This window comes from Eptesicus fuscus, chromosome 10, assembly GCF_027574615.1.
Source record: "Eptesicus fuscus isolate TK198812 chromosome 10, DD_ASM_mEF_20220401, whole genome shotgun sequence".
NCBI lineage: Eukaryota > Metazoa > Chordata > Mammalia > Chiroptera > Vespertilionidae > Eptesicus > Eptesicus fuscus.
In genome coordinates, this window is record NC_072482.1 from 47,908,303 (window position 1) to 47,929,633 (window position 21,331).

A 21,331-nucleotide genomic window follows, 5' to 3' on the forward strand; every position below is an offset into this window, starting at 1 on the left:
TCAATAAAATTAAAAAAGAACAAGAAAAAAGAAAGGAGTGGCCATTAAACACCTCCTGTGAACCCCCGTGTTCCTTCATGAGGAACACCACAAGGAATGAAATAAATTTGCCTAAAAATTTTTTGAAGGAGTTATCTGTCCCATCACACACACACAAACACAACAACAACAACAAAAACTAGGCTGAGTTTGGTTAAACAGTTAGGTTCAACTACAGATTTGCAGGAAAAGCACAGCAGCATGTTGAACCAGAGAGGAATACAATGAGCAAGCTCCTGCCTGTGGAATAGAAAAGAATAACCCAAGTTATTTACCAAAGTGGTTTTAGGAAAGAGAAATTATGAAAGGGGTTCTTATATATTGAAAAAAAATAGTTAAAAAATAACAGACAAAATTAAACTTTAGTATCTATAGAAGCACAATTGGATGATTAAGGCGGTAGATCATAAAACTAGGAGAGATAATTCATAGTCAACAGAGAAGAGGTTGGAATTGGCGGACCACATAGGGGATTTCTGGGATGGCTGGTAAGGTTTCATTTCCTGACAGGAGTGGTATTTACAACATTCACCTTTTGACAATTTAGGAAACTACATAGTGTTTGTTTTATGAAATTTTCTAAATTTCTTGTTTCACAATAAAAATTACTTTAAAAATAGAAACTAAGGCCAAAGTTAGAAATAAGTTAATTTGATATATTCTGGAATTTGTGGAAATTGGTATTAAATCAGAGTTAGAGTGAGTTAATCTCTGTAATTAGCAAAATACTATTCCTAATCTCTTTTGTTCTAAGAGTCTAGGTTGATGGAAGATGTAGGATAGCCCTACTAATTAGTTTAATGTCAGATTGCTTTGTGCTTCCTATTTCCCTTATTTTTAAAATTAAATATGATTAGTTGAATTTTTAGAGTTTGAAAATCTCACTGATAAAAGGAATTAGAATGGACTACATATACAGACTGATGGGCTAAAAATTTATATATATATATATATATATATATATATATATATATATGTATATTTAATTGATTTCAGATAGAGGAAGGGAGAGGGATAGAGATAGAAACATCAATGATGACAGAATTATTTCCAGATTTAATAAAGTAACTTAAGCTCTTTAGGGAAAAGGACCATATAAATACGTTGTGAGCCACAAATATAAAAATCACAATATATCCTTTTGCCCAAATAAAACCATGACCAAGTGGCCAAGACTGCTGAGTTTATTTATGTTGGAAGACTGAGATAAATAGAAATCTAATGAAAACAGTAAAATAATTAAAAAAGAAAAGTTGCCACCTTAAACATAATAGGACTGAAGGAAAGCATGACAATGATGTATGTTAAATATTACTAATATTTACCTAAATGTTTTCCACCTAACACCTGCATCACTTCAGATACAAATGATCCCAAACATAGCTCAAATTACTTGATTTAGTGATATGTTTAGATAACAATTTTAAATTTAATATATTATACCAAAATTAAAATCTGACAGTCTTTTAAGCAGATTTGATTAATAAAAACTTGCTTTGAGGGGAAATATTACATATTTTAAATTTCCTCAATAGAATCTAGTAAATTCTTATTTTTTCCTGTAGTTTTCCTCCTGAAAATTGTCAAAACTGATAAATCCTTTAAGATATGAATGTAGCTATAAGAATTATGGACAAAAGATTCTATAAACACTTTTTACTTGTTAAACACAAGCTCAGTGCCTCTTAAGGCAGAATAAAGTATTTGATGAGAGATGACTCTTAGACAAGCACAAGGGAAGAGAGAAAGAATTCAATTTATAACACCCCTGAGTTGTAATCTCAAGGAATTGGATCTGTGAAAAGATGGGATCTATTGCATAAACATCAATGGATCTTCGTGGCCAAGTTCTACTTTACCCAATAAATAAATAAGTAATTATAAATTACTCATATTAATAAAGTTAAATTATTAATATTACTAACACTGATACTGAAATAGATGACTATTGTATCCAGAAATCTTTTTGGGGCTATCAGAGTTGTAGAATCCCTATTCATTACAGCTACTCATTAAATGGATTTATAGCTGGCAAAATGTGAAGGAGTTTAATAGCTGTGGATGTTTTGGGACAAGAGTGCCTTTTTTTTTTTTTTTTGAACTTTGCTCTATTTCCCACCCTTCTGCTCTGCTCAGTATTTTAGGAAAATATTTTTTCAAGTTCCTTTGACAGCGGATTTTCGACTAGTTCTATCATGGGAACACTGGGGGAAGATTGGATTCCGGAGGAAGTATTTTCTCTTTCTTGTTCTGCCTCACAGCCTACAGAAGCCATTCCTATCCCATGACCCAGGTCCTACTGGGTTGCCCAGCCACATGGCCTGGCTTTCAGATTCTGGCTACCCCACTGCCTCCCTTTTTTTCTTTCACCATTGGGTTTTTCCAGCTGCCTACTGCTGCTATTTAAATTTCTTTAAATTACCCAATTGGATTCTCAGTCTTTCTTCACTTGCACATCTAATTTATCCAAATTTTGCCTGTATTAAATTCTCTCTATTTTCAAAAACCTGTTAGGCTCAGTTTCCTCATCTACAAAATAGGAATAGGAATGGCAATACCAGTATTACAGGGATGTTCTAATATTTAGTGGTTACATCAACCTTATCAGCAATGTGGTAGTTGTTTCTACCTTTAAAAAGTGGCATCCTATTCTGTCAGTGGGCAGGTAATCACTTCCAGTGACTCTGCCAGCCTTTCTGTGAGAACAGACTAGACAGCAGAGCAAGTGAATGAGATTTTGGATACGCAATGTTAGCCTCAGAATCAATGGGGCATCCAGTTAAAGAGAGATGACAGGAGGGCCTTGAATGCTGGGAGATAAGCAACATGAGTAGAAGAAAAGTGGCTGAGACAGTACCAGTGGTCTGGCAGCAGGGGATTTTAGAACAGGGAACTTGTACTAGTTCTAGATTTCATTCTCAGGCCCCAAACCTATATACAAATGTCTAATTTCAAAAAAAAGTTAAGGAAGGGAGACTGAAACGTACAGCAAAAAGTGACCATATAAATTTAAGTTTTTCTCTTCCCCCTGGAAATTTATAGGACTGCCGACTGCCTTGAATGGGGGTTGATTCCAATTTATTCAACTCTCAAAGAAAAAGAAATCTCAACAGGTATAGGAACTAAATGATATATGAGAGGACACATGACAGACATTGCAGCACTACACTAATCTCATTTATTGTTTGTTTCTAATATTTCTCTTAATTAATTGAAATGGTGATTCCAGGAGCTTTGTTTTACTTAAACTTTGTAATAAAAAAATGTTTAGATTTTAATCAGTAATCACCAGACTTCTGTCCTATGCAATTATCTCAACGCATAGGAAACTACAAAACTAAACAATCGCCAAGTATGTGTTTCTTACACACTAATCAATAAAAGCACATATGGGACATTGATAGTGCCATAGTCTAAGTATCAGAGCTTTCTACTACTAGAATTACCTGTGTTCCTAGCTTGACCATGAGCCACTCAAATGAGTGTCATTCAGAAGTTATTTTCAAAGCAGATCTTATTTTCATTTTCTGGCTTTGTATATTGGTTAAAGTTTGTTCTGCAAGTAGTGTGCTTGATTCTATACACCAGTGAAACCCTGTCCCAGTAATTGCTTCATTAATGGAAGATTGCTTGATATTGTATATCTTCATGTAGCTCCACAAGTCTCCTAAAAGAAATAAGTTCCTTAGCAATATCAAATTTTAACATCATTGCACCTGTAATAGAAAACACATGTAAAAAATAGTGCTGGTGCTATCTCTATATTGGAAATGCTTGTCATCATTAATATCATTATTTTGAAAGAATGCACAGGTTAATACAGAGTTTGTTAAAATAAATATGCACTGCATTTCAATTAGCGTAACTCCATAAAAATGATGCTTTGATTACAATGAGCATTACTGGAATTTAAATACAGGCAAATATACAATGCAATATCATATATTCTCCAAGTAATTTTCTCTGATAATATTTCTTTGAGGGAGCTCAAAAAGCAAAACACAGGTAGTCATTACTGCATTTTCAATATATCATATATTCATTTTTGAATCATGGCTAATGTATAAACATGGTGATTTTCCCTGCCTAGTAAAAAGATATATCTTCTAAGTATAGTGATATTTGGCATTTTAATATTTCTTATCAACAATGTCATACAACTAAGTAAGCCTGGTTAACTTTAAGACTGTTTCATGTTTAGAATCAGCAGATCATGGTTATTATTTATTCTTTTGTTTATCTTGTAAAAATATGGAATGACAGGTTTCCCTTTTTGAAGAAGTAATGGTTATCCAGCAAGGTTGACTGTCAAGTAGATTCTATAATGTGAGTCTGGCCTTTAAACTTTCATTTGAAAAACAGAAATAATTTCTATGAGATTTCTGTAGTAGATTGAAATATATCTATATTTCATTTTGGAAGGGATTAAACTAAGGTATGCTTGGGGCTAGTATACTAGAAACAACATATTTTATGTGTTTGATTAGAATTAAGCTTCATAATTTCTTAGCAATTTTGTATTTATCTTTTCTATTACCATCATCATCTTCTCATTCTTTATGCCAGAATTTATTTTTCATCCCTTTATGAGGTTATAACAGTTGAAATGTATAAATATCTATGCTTCAATTATTGTCAAAGTATGCAATGCATGCTTGTGGAGCAGTAATTATCAAGATACATGAATATCTCTTAAGAAATTTAGACATATTTTGAAAGATAAATCCAAGCAGCACATCATATATCTGCAATGAGATTTAACTTCTAGAGGAACAGCTCCTTAGGCTGAGAATATTACAGCAAATTATAGAATTGGAATGCAAACTATTTTTCACTAGGATTCCATTTCTAATATATATTTAAATATGAGTTTTTATGTTAAATACATTTTTTCCTCACACATTTGAAACAAATATATTTCATATTTGGTCAACAAAAATATTTCATCAGAAAGAAAATTATAAAGCTTAAGTTTCTCTTAGTACAAGAATTCAAACATTGTTCAGTAATTCTACATGTTTGTTCAGAGAATTTACCTTTCATAATGTGGTTCATCCTTGCTATTAGAAAGACTTATCTTAGAGATGGACAATTGTGTGCGCCTGGTAGTTCATTGCAAAGCTCATATCAAAGTAAGGGGTCAAAAACAATGCAATTCTTTAAGACATATTTAAAAACTCAGGTTTTTCTTGATTTCACGCTTCACTTCAGTTACTTTATACTGAGAGAATTTCAATTCATGTCTTGAATATAAGATTTATTGAATGTCACATCTTTCCTGGTCGCATATTGGTTGAAGCTACATGTGAAAGCTAAAAGTGTCAGTGGTGTATTTTAGAGTTCTTTTGTTTGTTTCTTTGTTTACTGCTTTTTAAAAAAAATATTTTTGTTGGCTTCTTAGAGGAAGGGAGAGGGAGAGACAAAAACATCAATGATGAGAGAGAATCATTGATTGGCTGCCTTCTGTATAAGGCCCCTACTGAGGATAGAGCCCACAACTTGAGCATATTCCCTGGCTGGGAATCAAACGGTGACCTCCTGGTTCATAGGTTGATGCTCACCCACTAAGCAACACTGGCCAGGCTCTTGCTTCTTAAAATTCATTTATATTATTAGGAAAAACAGGGTTTCCTAAATTCTTGCAGGTAAGGTATAACCTGCAAGAAAAACAGATATAGCAGGAAGAAAAAGAATCTAAAATCACAGGAAATAAAAAAATAGAATGCATTAAGTTGACATTTGAAATGGGAGAGTCATTGAGGCAGAGAGATTCAGAAAAGCACTTCTAAAAGAAGTAGAGAAGTTTCCACTTTGACAAGTAAGATTATGTCAAGGAACCAAGAGAAAGCTAATATGCCTCAAAGGGGGAACTGACTGCCTGTCTATAAAGAAGAATGAAGCCCCCACATGTTCAGGCAAGTGTCTGGGATATTTTTAAACTAATCATGGCAATTTTAAACAGAACCTCACACCATCCACAGGGATATGGAAAGGAGGGTCCTTTATCAAAGACTATGTTTCTACTACTTGAGATAGATGTGAGGGAATTAACAAAGCAGAGAGAAGGCTTTCTTCTTGGACCTGCAGTATTTTTGGAGAACAAAATGAATGAAGCCAATTTGTATTGTTTACTCACTGCATCTCTGTAACTGAACTGGATGTAGTTTTCTTGGCATAAATTTTACCTCTCTGAGGAGGCTCATTGAATGGCCATGTGTCTTTATTAGACAGGCCACTCTTGCCAAATTAAAGAATGGACTCAGTTACATATTTTCACAAACAGCCTCCTTGAGCATGATGAAGGTTTTATACATGCATCACAGATCTGTGGCCAATCTGTGCTTTCTCAAAGGAAGGAACAGGTACTCTAAATTAGCCCTGCAACTGACTTGGAATTTATGATCATTATGAAGTGAAAATGTAGATAACTAATTCATTAGAACTTACAGAGCATTGGTGAATAGGGAAGTATTTAGATAATCTATAATATAAATGATGCTTCCTGTTCTCAGATATATCCCTGTTTTCATATTTACAGATATAATTTGAAAAATAATCTCTCCTAGGTTGAATATATCTGAGGTTGAATGTAACATGATTTGAAATATTCTAGAATCCTTTATTTAAAGTTTATTCATTTAAATGTAATAATTTCTCTATTAAACAGTATAGACAATAAAGAATCTCTGTTTTCATATGCATCTTAAAATCTATCACTTCCTTCCTGTTATAGTTAAAATAGATATACTCCTTAAAAATGGCAAGAGCTTGTATTCCTACTATTATCTTTAAGTCACCTCTCTCTCCTCCCCCTCCCTTTTCTCTCTTTTCTTTTTTTCTTCCCTTCCCTTCCCTTCCCTTCCCTTTCCTTCCCTTCCCTTCCCTTCCCTTCCCTTCCCTTCCCTTCCCTTCCCTTCCCTTCCCTTCCCCTCCCCTCCCCTCCCCTCTCCTCCCCTCTCCTCTTCTCCCCTTCCCTCCTCTCTTCTCTTCTCTTCTCTTCTCTTCTCTTCTCTTCTCTTCTCTTCTCTTCTCTTCTCTTCTCTTCTCTTCTCTTCTCTTCTCTTCTCTTCTTTCTTTTCATGATGTGTTTTCCCTGAAAGCAATATCAGTGTCATCTATTAATCATTTATTTCTCCCTTCACAATTCACTATCACTTTGGAAATCAAATGTATCCTCATCTGAATAAATTGTTCATCCATAATTTTTTTTTAAATTTTGTATTTCCTTCGAAAGTATAGCCTACCTATGATAGTAAGGGAAATTAATGTCTATCACCTTCTCTAACAGTTTTAACACTGCAGGAAAACAGAGTAGTTTGAGTTATAGCACTATCTCTTCATTGTAACATGTTATTCCACCATAATAATTTATCTTTTGGACTTAAAAATGACGGCTTTTTCATATTATCACTATTAATTTTCATTAATTTTATAATAGGAAAGATTATGTGGTAAACTGTAGTATTCTAAGTAGGAAGTACTTCATATTATCAACTTTTTCTTCCTCATATGATTATAAAAAGCTGAATTTTAAAAACACTTCTGAGAAGACTCTAGATTAATAACTAGTATTTTGCATCTGGCTTATTTTCCATAGAATTTTACCTTTGAGTCTTATCCATGTTGTAACCTGTATCTATGTTTCATTCTTTTTTATTACTGTTTAGTATTCAACACCATGGATATCCTACATTTCAATTATTTATTTACCACTTCATATTCCCCCACATCTTGATTATTGGAACTGAGAAGATTTTTGATGTGATGATATAAAGTGGAGTAAAAAGAATTGTGTAATATTGTTTAATATAAATACAAATTAAATAAACAAATGAATATATCGATTCATCATTCCAGTTTTACCAAAAAGCCCATACTTATTTTGTGTTTTATAGCCCCTAAGAAAATTCATCTCATCTATATTTACTGACTATGGACCATGTCTTCTTTTGGTACCTGGAGTATTTTGGTGTTTGATATAATTAATAATTAAAAGTAAATTATCACAGGTATAGATAAAACTTCAGATAGCAATTTATGTTATCAGCTTTAAACACATAAAGACCTTTAAATATATCTGAAAAAATAACCCCTTTGAATGTCATTTTAGTCAGTAAGAAAATATAATTTAAATTACTTAATGTTTTCAGTGTTATTTAAAATAATGTTTTCTTGCTTCTCTGAGTAGTATTTTCTTTGTAAACTCTGTATATTTTCTGGATAATTTCAATCATGATTCTTAGCTTTTATAAATGATTATACATGCACACATACACATGTAGACATAAATACTCACCTGCATATCCCTTAATAACACATTTTTATTGAAATTCAAGAGCAAGGAGTTGGCACTTAGAAGATTTAGGGTGAATTGTCCAGCTGACAATCTGGAAATCTCATCAGGTATTCTCGAAGTATGTTCTCGACACAGCAAATCTGCTTTCCACTTGTTTCCAAGTTGCTGGCATTTCTTATCCTCCTCCAATAAACTTAAATCCCTTTTCCATTCATCTAGCTCAGTGTTGCCTCACCACATTTTCTGTCCAGCTGCAAGAAATGCTGCCTTCTTGTTGCCAATGATTTTCTCAGCCAGCACATATTCTTCCACTGCCTCTTTACAATACTTTGCACTTATGTAATGCTTTCTTAAGTAGTTCCTCAAAATTCTTCCAAATATACTACTTCATTAGTCTTCTTGATAATCCTATAATGAATACAGGTAGGAGCAACCCCAAATTTGTCAATAGTTTGGATTCTCAAAAGTCATTTGGAGGTTGGTTGTTTGGAACCCAGAAACAAAATTTGGCATTTGGATCTCAGATTAAACTAAATATGCCTACATGCATATAACTGAAGTATAGTTCAATATGAGTGACACCCCATGTATCATCTAGTATGTATCATGATATTTCTGCAGGATTATGGATCAGAAAGTTCAATTAGAGATTCTTGGAAAATATTTTCCTCTGCTCACTTTCTGCTAAGAGAATTTGGGAATTCTTCACTCAGTACTATTCAGTTCTCATCTTTAGCTCCAATAATGGGGAAATTCGGAGGACTTATTTAACTCTAATTTAGAAGAGGTGTGGTGCTGGCAGAATATGGAAAAGGGAAGCGAAAGCAAAATGGGAGCAGTGAGCTGCAAAAGCTATGGGGCTAGGTTTCTAGTTTATGAGTTAATCTTTTCTTTTTTTCTTCTTTTTAAATTCTGGTTTCCCAGGGTTTGGCCTATGTGTACTATTTTCCTCATCAACTACCTGACAATTTTCACCAAGGTTTATCACTTTCTTTATACATTGTGAACTAGAAAACAGTTATGTAGTTTATCTCTATCTTCATATTCTTTCTTGCAAAAACGTTTGGAGGTAGTGTAAAATTTTCTAGTAAATATTTAAAGCTTTCAGGAGGTAAAAATTTTTATGAAGGAAAATGTACAGCTGAATTAAGGCGGTGATGGTGGCTATGATATACTCAAAAGACTGGGGTAATATTGATCTCTTTTTCAGAGAACTGCCAAGTTTAAATATTTCTTTAAATATTTTAGAGAAAAACTCAGCCTCTTTGGCACAACAGCACAGAAGTACAGATTCTGAAAGAATGAGAAAGGACTTAGTATTCATAGTGGTGAGATCAGATTGGAGTCATTCATGCATGGATATGAGTTAAGAAGAGTTGGATACTGCCAGTGAGTCACACTCCTAAATGGTTATGAAAGGAGGGGCTGATGAGACAGAGAGAGAGAGAAAGGAGAAAGAAAGATGAGAGAGAGAGAGAGGAGGGGGGGGAGGGGACTTTGTGGATGCAAATTACTAGGTAAACCGATGCTAGAAAAGGAAGCAGTAATGACTGAGGATGGGGGTCATAAAATATTTAAGGGAGCACGTAGTGAAATGGAAAAGAGATACTTGCTAGAACTGGATGCTCATGGTTTCTATTTCCATCTTGCTGATAATGTTCTGATTGTTCTCATTATCACTGAAAAAAATAGAATTTATGTTTTATGCCAGAATGACACTGTCTTACAATCTGCATAGCTGATTTTATGTACTATCCAGGTTTCAAGTTCTGAAAGTTCTAGTTATTTTTTTTGCTTATATTTTCCATTCATGAAACATTGTTTTGAAGACCGAGAATTTGAGATATTATGTGCAGACATCAATGAAACAAACTAAAATACAAGAAGGGTGAACTATCTTGATGGTGGCAGCAGCATTCACTTACCACCTCTTTCATCCCCTGATGCTATGTCACTTAGGGAGGAGCGGATTACCTACCTGACATCTTTCTTTGTTTTTCTTATAGACATTGCTCGCGTACCAAATGATTCACTCTATTATTTGGGATACCAAGTGAGAAACTATCCCTGGGTGTTTGTCAGTGTTTGTAATTACAAGGGTCTGAGAAGAGAAAGAGGAAGTGTGGGTCCAAGCCTTTAGGGTTTGAGGGGAGTTTTGTACCACTGCTCTTTAATTGTTTCCAGGCTGAGTGTTAACTGGGTAGGTCTTGGAGGCCACCTACCCTGCTCCCTCATCTAATTGATGAATGTAGAGCAGTTGTAACCATATTGGAACAGTTTAGCTATAGTTCCTAGAAACAAATACAGAAGGAAATGCTTTATCCAATATCTTAATGATTTTACCTAAAAATAGAAATATATTTGAAATGCAAAGTTCTCCACAGAGAAAGTTCTTTTCCTAATATCCTTACATTTACAATGAGTGGCAACTAAAACCTTCAGAAGATGTCAAGGCTTATGCAATAGTAAGCAAGGTATCATTAATAATTATATGCTAATGCTCCACTTGGTACATCAACACATGATTCCTGGTCAGGAGGTATAAATGAGGCATAAATAAGCACATCTGGAAGGTTCTGGATGCATAGTAAGTTGATTGATTGATAAGTAACGGATCACAGTTAGCCATTTGAATTAATTTGGAAGAGAAGTCAACTGTAAATAAATTATAAGGATAATGCTGCAATATTTAGAATAGCTAATGAATTAAATTTCAACAAAATTTTAACAATGGAACTGGAGACTCTGTAGGCAAAAGCTTAGGAAAATATTCTATATATAGATGTGGGTATTCTAATGAACTAATTTATTATGTATATACAGGTATAGTAGAAATACAATGTAAACTCTAAAAATATTTACACACATCTGTTTTTTTTAAAGGAACATGTTCATTTTTTAATACAGTTTAAAATATTTTTGTTCAAATTATATGGCTTAAAGTTAAACAATAAAAATTCTGTCTTCAATGGTGCTTTTTAATGATAAAAAAATGGTGTATGTAATTTATAAATTGAAAAAATATACCTAATTTTAAAAAACAAACTATAAATGGAGTCCATCATGCACTCTTTTTTTTTTATCATGCACTTTTTAAATATAAATTATTTGGTTAAAGATGGTTATGATGTATGTCTCTTGCTCAGTATTTTAGATAGTCATTTATACAATACTACTATCTATTTCTATAATATAAACTATAAACTGATGATGTGTTGGCTGTCATAGAATTGCTATGAGTTTGGATTGTTGTGACCAGGTCACTGTCCATATTGCAGCATTGACTTTCAATTCATATCTATTCCACTTAAAAGCTGGGAGCCCAGAATTTCTATCATACCTAATAAAATGGTAATATGCAAATTACCATCACTCCGCTACGCCCATGATTGGGCCAGCTGGAAGCGCAGGGGGCGGGACTCAGGGTGGCTGATTGGCTGGCGGTAGGAGCATATCATGAGTCCCCGCCCCCCGCTCCTCCCACTGGCTTAAAGGGCTGGTGCTGCTTAGGCCGGCGCTGTGGAAGACGCTGGTGGCAGAACTTGGGGTGGCCGATTGCGTGGCTGCTGGCACCAGTTTTCCGCCAGCAGCAGTTTTCCTCTGGCCACCCGCCAGATCGGAGCGCCTCCTGATTGGAGTTCCTCTCAGGGTGGCCGATCGTGCTGGAGGGAGGCGCTCTGATCGGCGGGTGGCCAGAGGAAAACTGCTGCTGGCGGATAACTGGTGCTGGCAGCCAGGTGAAGGAAAAGTCTATTGCACGAAACTTCGTGCAACGGGCTCCTAGTTTATTATAAAAATAGAGAAGCAGAAGATGTGATACATCACCAATCCATTCATCTGCCAGTTCAATAATTTATCTCATAACTTGTTTTTGTTTAGATTATGTAATAGTTTGATGTTTCTGTAGGATAGGTGCTATTATTTTTTTCTGAATGTTGCAATAGTATCTGCAATGAATCATTACATGGTCACTCCGTAGTTTGTGACACCTGGAATGGGTTGCAATATACTTGTGATGCTCTTTTGCCTGGTGACCTCCTTCAGTGTGCCAGAGAGATTGCCCTTTATCTGACTTCACTTCCTAATTTCTGCCAGCATAACATACAGCCTTATTGACATAAACCTATATCATTACTTTTACACAAATTGACATTTAATCTTCACAATAATTATGCAAAGTAAATAACATTAGCCCAACTTGACAGATGCAGAAAACCACAGCTTGGGAAGATGACCTAAACTGCTTCAATTAGTTACTTAAACCCAGATCTTCTTACTCTACAGAATGTTTTATAGTAAAAATACCATAGAGATTAATATGATATTTTGACTTCAATGTGAAGATGTGTTACTACCTGTATCTTGACTTATTCATGGTCATTTCTTTTTTTTTCTTCTTACTTTTCTGCTATGATGGCATGAAAAATTGTAATGCTTTGAAAGAAGGAATCAGCAGTACCAATAAAATTATTATGCAACATTAGAGATGAGTAAATACATGGTTATTATTATTTTCTATTGATATTGATATTTCTATGATGCATGATTTTCATAAAACATCCTTGTCCCTGACTCTACAGTGATTATAAAGTATATATTTTATTTTTATTTATTTATTTTTAAAAATATGTTTTATTAATTTTTTACAGAGAGAAAGGGAGAGGATAGAGAGTTAGAAACATCAATGAGAGAGAAACATCGATCTGCCTCCTGCACACACCCTACTGGGAATGTGCCTGCAACCAAGGTACATGCCCTTGACCAGAATCGAACTTGGGACCCTGGAGTCCGCAGGCCAATGCTCTATCCACTAAGCCAAACCGGTTAGGGCTATAAAGTATATATTTTATATAAGTCTAGAGGCCTGGTACACAAAATTCATGCATGGTGGTGGGAGGGCGTCCCTCAGCCTGCCTGCATTCTCTCCAATTCGGGACCCCTCAGGGGATGTACAACTGCCGGTTTAGGCCCAATCCCTGTCTCTCACAATCCGGGACCACTGGCTCCTAATCGCTCACCTTCCTGCCTAATCGCCCCTAACCACTCTGCCTGCTTGCCTGATCACCCCTAACTGCCTTTGCCTGCTGGCCTGATCACCCCCAACTGCTCTCCCCTGCTGGCCTGATCACCCCCAACTGCCTCCCCCTTCTGGCCTGATCTCCACAACTTCCCCCCACCCCCGCTGGCCTGATTACCCCCAAATGCCCTCACCTGCCAGCCTGGTCACCCCTAACTGCCCTCCCAGGACTCACTGCCACTGTGGACGCTCCAAGGGCGAGATCTTCCCACAGGCCTTGTGGGAAACAGCTTGGGGAGGGTGCCTCAGGGCTGGTTGCCAGAGTGACTCAGGACTCACCTCCCCTACCCTGTCTCTGCTGCCACAAGTCCCCGCCCACCCAAGCCTGCTGCACGTGCAGCCTGGCATCTGGTCGTCCCTCCGACCATTTTGGATGTTACGGACCCTGGCTCTTTATATATTAGGATGTGTGAATTAATTAAATGATAGGTTGAGACTTAAAGTAACACAGTACTCTCAGATGCATATTTTCACTTGTAAGGAATGCTAAATGTGATTTTAAATAGGGAGGTTGTATTTGGAATTCTCTGCACCTTCTATTCCCCCTTTGTCAAATGGATCATTACATTTTCAACACTTAATTATCTCTTCACCTAAATTGTATCTTATTTAACTCCATCATTTAAACTGCTAATGTGACTTTTTTTTTTTTGTTCATCTTGTCTTTATATAAATGAACTCCAATTCCCTAACTTGACTTTTGCTCAACATATGAAATCTGAAATTTATAAAGGAAAAATTGGGAACTTTTTTTTTTTTTCATCTGCAAATGAGAGTGCTTCTCAGTAACTTAACTGCTAGACCTTGGCATATTCCTTGGACTAGGTATTGGGTCACTTCCATTTTTCATAGCTTGTCACACAATTAACTAAATCATTAAAATGGAACTAGTCCATTGTGACAAACTGAAATGACTAAAAGCCTGCCTAAGGCACTGCACTGTGCGGCTGTTTAAGAAAATTCCATCTCTTCTGAGTTAGTGATGGATAATGTGACAAAAATATTCCGATTAAATTCTAACTTTGGAATACTTAATAAATTAGTAACAGCATTAGAAGTGCCACTTACAGTCACCTGTCAAGGAGAAGGGCTGCGGTGCTGATCTTTCTGCCCTCTTTGTCTGCTTTCATGAGAGCTGCTTGCAGCTGAGGGGTCCTATCAGATGCAGGTATGAGATGACAGCAGGTTAAGAGATGAGGATTTTTTTGTAACGACTCTGTACTTATTCACTTCTTCCCTTCAGACTCAGAGTAATTGAAGAACACAATGCTTTCCTTTGATAGACTGAAGCCTAACATTTTTCTTCTCCATCATTTTCTCTGCTTTTTTTTTTTCTTGTTTCCTAGAAAAATGATTTACTTTTAATGTTTTAGGGCATTTCTCAAGGATATGTATCTCTGTGTGAAACAAATATGTAGTTTAAAACAATATGTAAGATGACATTAAGTCAAATGATAATTTTTGAAAAGTTCATTGAATGAAAGCTTACATGTTTGCATGTGTATTTTGCCTCTGCTTTCCACTTCCTACCATTTACACTTTATATTGTATGGATAACTGCACTAATTCATCTCTCTTTACAAGAATTTTGTTTTTTAGATGTTAAATTCATTTATTTGTGCATTCACAAAATTTGTTTCTAATGTAAACTCATTTTTACATGTATTAATACAAACTATTGGAGGGGAATTATGGAATTAGCCACGTTGTTCTTAAAAAATGCAACTTTTTAAGGATATTTAAATGTATTGCTTTTAACCTAATTTATATTTTGAAAATCAAATTAAATTGGAGAAATAATTAAGGAATTTGAAGAAAATATTACTTAAGATAACAAAGTCTTTTTCAAAGATTGAATTTCATATTAGAAAGTAAAATGGAAAATTAACACCTTTATGTTTATCCAGAGTGAGAGCTTATTCACTACATACACTCAGAGGGGCCTTTCCACACAGGTTATTTCTGTCCTTACATTCATGCTTTTAAATAGTCCATTTGGATCAGTCTTCTGACACAGAAAAACAATAAAGAGGAGCAAAATGTTTTGGAAATAATTTTAGGAGTTGATGTTGTTTACAAATATCACTGGAAATAAACAGTGTGATTTTTTCTTCCCTGGGAGGATTTATTTCTGAAACTTCCTCTTTCAAATTTTTAGATTTAAAAGTAGTTTCTCTATAAGTTGCAATCTGTGAGAGCTAGGTTACTTTCTAGTACACTTCTCTTAAGAGAAATAAAGAATGAAGAAATACCTCAGAAGTACACTGAAATGTGCCAGTAGTTCACACAATTTTTACGGTAAATGATCAGCATGAGTTTTCTTCAATTCTCAAAATTTCTCATACTTCATCAGAAGAGTCATTCTTTCTCTAAAAATGATATTACTTTTATCTGTTTGTTCACAATTCACTGAAAGTAGGCAAATTAGTGAATAAAATGAAGTGTTTACCTTCTGTACTTTCTTCACTATATTATTATATTTCTGATGACTTCATTATTTGCTTAGTTTAACTCTTACTTTTATCTTTTGGTTCTCCCCAGCAGGAGGTTGGCCTGAATTCCCGAGTTTTCAATTCCTGTAAATGTATGTCTATAGTTCCTTTTTGGTCCTTGACGTTACTAGATATCTTTGCTGCAATGGACATTGCTGATTTTCTTCTGAAAACTATCTATTCATTTGATTTCCATGGCAATAGTCTCTTTAGGTTTTCCATTTGTCTTTGTAATATTTCCTTCTTGTTTTCCCCCGCTCCCACTGTGGACACTGATACTCTCCCATCCACTTGCCCCTATTGTAAACACTATTAGGATTCCTACTTTTGGTTTTAGCATTTATTTTGTGGATTCTCTTTGGAAGACCTCATGTATCCTCATAGTTTAAATGATCATTTACATGTAAATAACTTTCAAATACTTATTGAGCTCTGGTGTTTTGAGCTTTAGATCATAAGGATATTTGGATTTTCCACACCCACTTTCACTTCAATGTGCCAAGAACCACTCTTCCACCTGCATTCCTCTTTACCACACTCCCCCTCCACCAAATCAAATCCTGGGAGCCACCAGAGCCCTTCATCTCACGTCCCCACATCCCACCATATAGTTGCTCCTGAAAACTGCACCGATCATTATGTAAACATAAGTGATTACTTCAGCCGAGTTCCACACAGACATTTAATACCCTAGTTTAGGACTTGTCATTTTCCCATATTAATTATTCCAATAGCCTCTTATAGAAATCCTTGCTAGAAACATCCAGTCTAATATGCATGAAGTACCATATCCACTTATCCATAAAATTTTTATTTCATTCTTAAAATAATGCAAAGAGAAAACAGCTTATTTTATAAATCATTGAAAATAATTCTAGACATTAATTCTAAGGTTATTGTATTCAAGAAAGAAAATTTTCTTAAAGAATCTTATCTAATAAATTTGAAAAAATTGAAATGCTGGTAAACTGCATTCTAGCATAGTGTTATTTTTCTAGAGTCTAAAGTACCTTAGGTACATTTTGTGTGAAAGTATGGCAAATAATATAAACTCATCACTTTCAAGAAACTGGCTTTGAAGTTTCAGGGTTAGCTATGCATACCTCCTCCATGGCCTCTTATCCCACTCTGTGTATACCCATTTTAATATTGAACATGTATATGAAAATGTTTTGCTTATGATTTATATATTTTTACTTCCCATTGTACCATATGAAATATATTCATTTTCTTTCTCCCTCTAATTAGCATATTGCTTAGCATGTATTAAGCACTTAGTAAATATTTAGGAACTCAAATGTCAAAATTAAATGTATATTATTAAATAAAAACACTAGTTCCCAATTCTTAGAGTATCAAACCTATTTGATAATACTTTGTTGACTTGGTCTATATAAAGTGCTGTTCTTATCTGATGTGATATGTGTGTAGCCTGCAAAACTGGTATTTTACATATAAATGGAGACAATAACATTAGGGCAAGCAATGCTAGACCAAGGGTTAAAGCAAAAATTCAGTGTTCTGCTACATATTTGTTTATATCACGTAAGGGCACAGCACTAATATGCTTTGAAGTGATCATTGCTGTGGTAAAACACTAAAAATATATATAATCCAATGTGACATGGGAGAGTGAGAATGTAAATGAAAGCAGAGCATGCATATTGTTTTTATATTGTACCTGCCAGTCAGACTAAAATGTTATGAAGAACTGAGAAGCAATTTTCACTCATGTACGTTATATCATGTAGGTCATATTCTTTTATGTAACTCTCTTTCACTTCCGTGTTTAAATTTCAATATAAATGTGGTTCTAAAAAGTATGGCTTTTATTTCTTTCTCTCTGAGTTTTGGAGAGCAAATTAGTTACTGAGTATGACATCTATAAGGGGCAATGTTGGAGTAGGTGTTAAAACTTGAGTTGCATATGTTTTGGATAAAGGAACACTCCCATTGCCTCATCATACTTCATCCCACAAAGAGTGAAGAGGGATGAGGACTCAGAGGTGTGTATTAATTCACAGGTGAAATTTTTTAAAATATAAAGACTGTACCTTGGAGGAGTCTAGACATCCATTACCTTCAAGCATTTTTTTTTCTTTTCCATAGAGCTAATTGACAAATTCCACATTTTTGCATCTGTTTTCTCAAAATATCCAATGCTGCATGTAATGAGTATGTCAGTTAATTATAACTTTCAACATAGTCTTTTCTCTCTTTATAAGCATGTGATCAATAGCATCCTGAGACTTTGCTGGGACATGTCATTGCTAACTTTCTGTTTGAGTGAAAAACAAAACAAAGTAAAGCAAAACAAAAAACACACAAACTTACACATAATTTGTCCATAATTATTCCCAAAGCAGTAGATTATGACATGTGAATTAATGTGAAACTCCAGGTAATCTGTTAAATGCCTTCTTATTTTCTTTTAATAAAAGTTTCATTAAAATATCACATATTAATTACATTATTCAGAATTTGGCTAAGATAAATGCATGTAACATCTAGTGAACTTGTCTTTTAGTTCTGAAAATCAATTTATGTCAAAATATACACTTGAAAAGCTTTTGACATTAAGGACCTATGCGGATAAAAGAGTTTGATTACATTTATTAGTTATTCATTTAATAATTGTATCATTCATAGTTGTAGCAGGAAACAGAAATCTCAAACAAGGTAACTGAAGATAGTTTAATGAACGGCCTATTTACAAACCTAAGGGCAATGTTAAATAATAACAGAAAAACGGGTTAAGCATCCCAGTGCTAGCAACCTTCTTTTACATTAGAACTTCTTTTCTCAAACATAACATCTTTAAAACAAAACTGCTCTTCTCTCCCCAAATGGCCTTCACTTGCAGCCTCTTCATCGCAGTTGAAGCCAATTTCATACTTCAAGCTCCTCAAGCCAGAAATGATTAAATCATCCTTGATTTCTCTTTTTACCACATTCTATAACTAATCAGTCAGGAAATCTTGTTGGCCATATCTTCAAAATCGTCCCAGAATCCGAACACTTTTAACCACTTCCACTGTTGCAATACCAAAGTGCAAGCCCAGATTACTATAACAGCCTCTTCGCTTGTCTCCCTAATTATACCCTGGATTCTTAACAGACTGTTTTCAAAACTCTCACTGCAATCATTTTTAAAGTGTGTATCAGATCATGCCACTTCCCTGTTAAAACCTAACAATGGCTCTCATGTCACTAAAGGTGAGGTAAAAGTTTTCACTTAGCCTGCAACTTGGCCCTGTTTCTTCTTTGATTTCATGTGCATCTTCTATCTTCTCTTCTCAGTATATTCCCATTTTTATCTCCCTATGTTGCATTCTGGTCTAATTATTTAGTGTTTACAAAATTTTTCTTTAAATGGGGTCTAACCTGCTATGTAGTTGAATCATTGAGTGTTTAATTTCAAAATATAATTTTAAATTTTAAAATATTCATTATACTTTTTTCAAAGCTGATTTTGTAGTCTCTATCTGAGAGGTCTATTAAACTAAGGTTTTATTCTGTTGTGGTGGTTGCTTGTATTAAATTGCTCATGTATTTTCTAATTTCATAAATCCAACCTGAAAAAAATGTAATCATGGCAGTCAAGACTTGATGAATAAATGCATTTTGACATTGGAAAAAAACAAAAAGAAAACACTTTTGGTCTAACCACAAAAGCATTTCACCCAAAAAAATTCTGAATGAGGATAGATCTAAGGGGAGATCTGAATAATGGCAGGACCAACCCAAGAGAGATACATTTCCTTCCGCTGCAGGTAATCTTTTTCTTTTCTCTTCCCTACTCTACCAGTTTCTGAAGATGTTACCCTGGGTTGCTCTTAGCTTTATTGTGGATCTTAAATCAAATTCCCTCTGCTGGCCCAAATCATCATCCTTCTGTCTGTTTCTGTGATAGCAACTACAGTCCTACATTACTGACACTAACAATCCTTTACCCTCCTCCTCCATAGTTTTATCCTTAGTGTTTGGCCCCTGGGGATTTTCCTAAACATATTTTTAAACTCAACTGTGCATTTAAAGGATATTTGCTACATATTTTGATATTTGTAGGCTATACGATCTAGGCTATAAATTGGCCTCTAAATTATTATTATTTTTGTAATCCAAGAACATGATATACTGTCTAGCACATTATATCTAGACAGTATATCATGTTCTTGGATTACAAAAATAATAATAATTTAGAGGCCAATTTATCTCCACAGTTTTCTACCCACTAGGATTATTTGCTTTGGTCGAAGACAAAGCAAATAATGGTGTTTATTCAATAAAATCTGCTTTAAAATAGCTGACTCTTATTTTCCCACCTTGCTAAGTTCAAATATACCTAACCTCTGTTTTCTTCAATAAAATAGGTATAATTATGAGCTCCTAATTTTATAATTAGCTTAGTTGATATAGATAATTAACATTTTTATAAAATGTTATGTTTCCAAATTATACTAATAAAAAGGTAATATAATTAGACCAGGAGGCCTTCTAAATGTCCTTCAGGACAAAGCCATGATGGTGGAGCCAAGGCGAGGTGGTTAGGGGCGATCAGGCCAGGAGGGGAGGGCAGTTGGAGGCAATCAGGCCAGCGGGTTCGGGGGGGATAAGTTGGGGTGCTCAGGCCAGCAGGGGGGGCAGTTGGGGGTGAGCAGGCCAGCAGGCAGAGTAGTTAGGAGTGATCAGGCAGGCAGGCAGGGGAGCAGTTAGGAGCCAGTGGTCCTGGATTGCGAGTTGGACATCCCCGAGAGGTCCCAGATTGGAGAGGGTGCAGGCCGGGCTGAGGGACACCCCACCATGCATGAATTTCATGCAGTGGGCCACTAGAATAATATATAAATATGCCATATAAACAATTAAAATTTTTTATTGACTCCTCATACAAAAATAGTTTTTCCACATGCCTCAATGTCATCAAATAACATTGGTGAAAATGAAATTAGTTCAGACTAGACATAAAGAAACAATCCAGTGTTTCTGACCTTGCATGTGGCTGTGTACACGTCAGGACATGATGTCAATATAACATCAAGTTTGAAACCAAACTAAAAGTCTACCAAGGGTGTTAGTAGCAAACCTTTTCATTCTTTATGGCTCTGAGAAATAGATCTCCAGCAACACTTGTGTAGGGCTTCTTGGCTGCCTGTGGAGTGGCACTTATGAACATCACCTTTTGACCTTTTCTGCAAATATTGGATCCCAACCGAGTCGAGGGTTAGGTGTGATTACATACCTGCTAAGAGTGGTTCTCAGTGTCCTCCATATATGAAGCAGGGGTATTGGAGCAGGTTAGCTAAGTAGCTGTTCAAATGATAGGTTGACATAGGCACATCTGAGGATTATATAGACAAGACAAACCTCCAGACAACTTGACTAGTGGAAAAACAATGTGACCTTCCCACAGGATGACACCCTTAAAAT